Source organism: Suricata suricatta, chromosome 1 (assembly GCF_006229205.1).
Source record: "Suricata suricatta isolate VVHF042 chromosome 1, meerkat_22Aug2017_6uvM2_HiC, whole genome shotgun sequence".
NCBI lineage: Eukaryota > Metazoa > Chordata > Mammalia > Carnivora > Herpestidae > Suricata > Suricata suricatta.
This window is the reverse complement of record NC_043700.1, coordinates 14820584-14825281: the sequence shown is the minus strand read 5'-3', so window position 1 is coordinate 14825281 and position 4698 is coordinate 14820584. Positions and strand designations below refer to the sequence as shown.

Sequence of the window (4698 nt, the reverse complement as noted above, 5' to 3'; positions counted from 1 at the left end):
GAATGTATTAAATAAGCAAACACCACCAACAAGCAAAACAAGTACTACAATGTAAAAACATTAAAAAAAAAGACAACCCTCTCACATGCATAAATGGAAGATTGCACACAAAGAACTCACATCTTTTCAAGCTTCAATAGTAAATATTTTGCTACTATGTATTAAATACTGCATGCCTTGCCCAAGCTAAGATGAAACCACAGCATAAATCAATAAGCATTTTGCATTTTTTCATTATCTACTCAAAGTCATGCCTACTGCACCTATAACCATTTCATTAAATCCAATTATACAGCAAACACTCCCAAAATAAACTTAGATTGTACTGCAGTTTCACTTAACAGTATATAAAATGCTGTGTTGTGACAGGTATCAACTATCCATTAGATAGTGAATCAATTTTTCTTAAGCACTACTAACTGCTTGCTTTTCTTGAAGCTAGATCATTCTGAAAATTTCCTGTTAGACCTATGAGTGCAAACATATGGTATCTGTCCTTCTCTGCCTGACTTATTTCGCTTAGCATGACACCCTCAAGGTCCATCCACTTTCCTACAAATGGCCATATTTCATTCTTTCTCATGTCAGCCTCTTTTAAAACTGTCTACTAAAGATCTTTTTATTTTCCCACAAAAACTCCTGTTTGAAATCTTGCATGGAGACTCCCATCCAAACTCCAAACGAGAGTTAACTCCTTCGGCCTCGGAATCCTTGTCTAAAGTTAATGAGGCTCTACAAGGAGCCATGCTTACTAGGGTTAATTATGATGAGCCCTGGTCTTTAATAATTTTACCAACTGAACACTCCCCCACCGCTTGCCTATGGCAAGAGGGAATACTAGAATGGCTCTATTTATCAACTACTCCTAAGAAGGTTTTGGCTGATTATCCATCCTTAGTGGCACAAATAATTATTAAAGGAAGAAAAAGAAGCAGAGAATTATTTGCTCAAGAGCCAGCAGAAATTGTCCTTCCTTGTTCTAAATTTCAGATTGAGGAATTAATGCAGGGATTCACTGATTTTCAGATTGCCATGATTGGGTATACGGGCGATCTCGGCTTCAATACACCGAAGGACCCTATGTTACAATTTGGCAAATTAAATTCTTCTATTTTTCCACAGAAACAAAAACTAAGCCTTAGAGGATGCCTTGTTAGCATTTACTGATGGGTCCTCTAACGGCATGGCTTCAGTAGTCATTTATGAAAACCCATCTGAACCTAAAATTATCTCTTTTCAAACCAAGGAAATTTCAGCCCAGAGAGCTGAACTTACTGCTGTTATTAGATTATCTCAAGAAACTCCAGAGAGGTTTAATTTATTTTCAGACTCTAAATATGTGGTTGGACTCTTTCCAGCCATTGAAACTGCAACAGTTCCTGTCTACAAAACTAGAATTTCAGGTTTACTTTTAGAAATACAGGTTAAAGTACAACAACGCCAGGAGCCCTTTTACATAGGACACATCAGAGCTCATTCTAAATGGCCTGGCCCCCTCTCTGAGGGAAATGCTTCAGCTGACTTTCACACTAAAGTTGCTTGTTTAACTATGGACCCTGTTCATGAAGCCCAAGAGTCTCATAAGATTCATCATCAGTGCTCGAAGGCTCTGAGGCGTTTAAGATCACTCGAGAACAGGCTCGGCAAATAGTGTTAAAAACTGTTCTTCCTGCCCACCTACTAATTCAGGGGTCCCACATGTGGGCATTAATCCCAGAGGATTAAAACCTAATGCTTTATGGCAAATGGATGTAACTCATGTTAATTCTTTTGGAAAATTGTCCTTTGTCCGTGTCACGGTGGACACTTGTTCTCATGCACTTTTTGCATCCGCTCGAACTGGAGAGGCTTTTAAGGATGTTCAACAACACTTATTTCAATGCTTCTCTGTATTAGGGTTGCCTTTTAAAATTAAGACTGATAATGAGCCAGCATATGCAACAAAGAGTTTTAAAAATCTCTGTGAATAGTTTCACATTCAACACTCAACAGGAATTCCTTATAATCCCCAGGGTCAAGCTATTATTGAGAGAACTAATCAAATTTTAAAAAATCAAAATAGTAAGATTTCAAAATTCAGATTTTAAGTATGCTTCACCTCATCAGATTCTGCCTCACTGTTTGTTTGTGTTACATCAGTTGACTCCAGACAACTCTGGAGAAACCCCAATGCTTAAGCGTTGGCAGAGCAAACTAACTACAAAGCCTCTAGTCAAGTAAAAAGATGTGCTTTCAGGAGCCTGGAAAGGCCCTGATGTCTTGTTAACTGCAGGTCGAGGTTTCGCTTGTATTTCCCCACAGGACAGTGATTCGCCTATTTGAGTTCCCGATCACCTGATTCGTCATGTCTCCGTGCGCGCATGGCTGAGGCTGCAAAACTGGAGGACCGCCAAACCCGCCACTGAATTGCCCCGCCCCGGGGATGTGATCAACAACCTAGCACAAAGGATTGAACAGATTCGCCTACAACCCAAAGTTCCTAGACAGATGGCCCAAAATAATATTCTCCCTACTAGGAGACAAATTAACAATCTTATCAGAAGAACTGATCAGTTTCTTGAGGAGCGACATCAACCTAGAGTCAGCCTTCCTTTTTCTTGCCATGCTTGCTTCACTTTCATGGCGTGTAACACCAGCTCCTACTGCTAACTATTGGGCCTTTTTTCCAAAGCCTCCTGCTTTCCATCCTGTTACTTGGGATGAAGAGCCTATTAAGGTTTATACCAATACATCTGTACTTCTTGGAGGCTTTGATATTCCTGACCCAGGAGTCTTTGTTACTGCGCTTAATAAGAATGTTACTTATGTAGGTGTTTCCTCTTCTTTACCCATGTGTTTTACTTTCCCTATGATGCGGCCGTTCTCTATTTCTATTCCTAATTGTGTCCCTACTCAGATTTCTGGTATAATCCAAGACAGAGTATCTCTGGTGACTCCTACATATTCTCGCAATAAGGCCTTAAATACTCATACAATAAAAATGCGAACATTAACTGCTGTTCTTCCAGGAACTAAGGTATCTGGTGTAAAAACTTATCCTCTTAAAAATATGGTGACAATAAATAAATTCCATACTCATCCACCAGGATGCCCAGACTGTAAGCCATTTAGTACTAATTCAGAGGAAACAGAGAATACTGTTCAAGGAGCACGCCCTATGTGGATTGAATGCAGGTTTAATTCAACCCGACCAACACTAGTAACTGCTCCTGATAATTCCAAAGTTATTCAAGATTCGAGTGCACCTGATCCCTTTGCTGATTTTAGAAATTATTTTTATGGTAAATCTGGTTGGACAGATTCTCTTATACCTTCCCCTATTTTAATTAATCGTATTTCTACCCAAGGGTTTATGGTTCCTATTCTGGTGTCACAACAAAAGCAACCTATTAGGTTTCATAGCCATATTTGGAGGTTATTAGCGGCCACTCGAAACGCTACCTATTCTTTTGGTCAAAATACTACACAGACATAATTTTAAAGCTTGTGTGACCTCTCCTTTTGCTCTACTAATGCTAAAGATTTAACTTCTTTACAAATCAAAAAACAACCTCATAGTAAAAGTTATACTATAAATTGTAAAAGGTGTCTTTTATCTAATTGTGTAACCTCTAAGATGAATATTAGAATGATGATGATTGTAAAACAACCACCTTCTATTATGATTCCTGTAAATGTTTCCTCTCCCTGGTATAATAATCACGGGATATTTTTAATAATGAGCTTTTAAATAATGAGCTGTCTCATCCAAGAAAATTTATCGCTGCTTTGGTATTGGGAATGACTACATTAATTTCTATTATTTCTGCTGTCACTGTATCCACTGTTGCTTTGATTAAGGAAGTACATACAGCCTCTTTTGTTAATGATATGTCTAAAAATGTAACATTAGCTTTAACTGCTCAGGAAATTATTGACCGAAAGCTCAATGATAAGGTTAATGTTCTTGAAAAGCGCAGTTCTGCCTATTGGCCAAGAATTATTGACTTTAAAAATTCAACTGTCTCTCAGATGTCACTCTGATTATAAGTGGATTTGTGTTACTCCTTTACAAGTAAATGAGTCCCAACATTCTTGGGACAAGGTGCAACAGTATATTTTGGGAATTTGGACCATTCAGACTTGAGTTTTGATATAAGTGCCTTACATAAACAAATTTCTGATATTAATGAGGCCAGAGAAGATTTCAATGCTGATAAACTTGCTTCTGACATTTATAATAAAATAACAAATCTAGTAGGACACTCCAGTTTCTTTTCCTTGATGGTTAATGCTGGCATCTCACTGGCAATATTCTTGATAATATTGTCCCTTTTGCCGTGTGTTTATAGATGCCTTAAGTCCAGCATTTCTCGCCTGCACACTAAAGTCAAAGCTGCTGAGTTCTTAAATAAAAAAGGGGGAAATGTAGGGGCCCATTCTGCCAAAAGACCTGTTGAGATCCCGCTGTAAGTCACCAAGAGGAACGCACATATCTCCAGCTTGTCTGGAAAGTGTGACGCTGGTGCAAGTGAGGTCCCTCAGTTGAGGATCAGGATTGAGTCGCTCTCCTGGGAGACTTGAGCGTACAGTGTCCTATGGCTTGTTGGGTCCTGCTTTCCTTTGTTTTAGAGAACATGCACAGGACCTCTTGATCATGATGGATTAGAGACTGGAGTTAGTTTTCTATGACCTTTAATTAGTTTTGGTGAGTGGGCA

At 38.7% G+C, this 4698-nt stretch overlaps 1 long non-coding RNA gene across 1 annotated transcript in view; it reads left to right on the top strand.

Annotated features, from left to right (window-relative positions):
• LOC115277607 overlaps positions 1–4457 on the top strand; it is an 18585-nt gene extending 14128 nt beyond the window's left edge. Inside the window, exon 5 of the long non-coding RNA XR_003902526.1 lies at positions 2302–4457. This is a non-coding gene — a long non-coding RNA (uncharacterized LOC115277607). The remainder of the gene's footprint in view (positions 1–2301) is intronic.
• Positions 4458–4698: the final 241 nt, after the last annotated feature.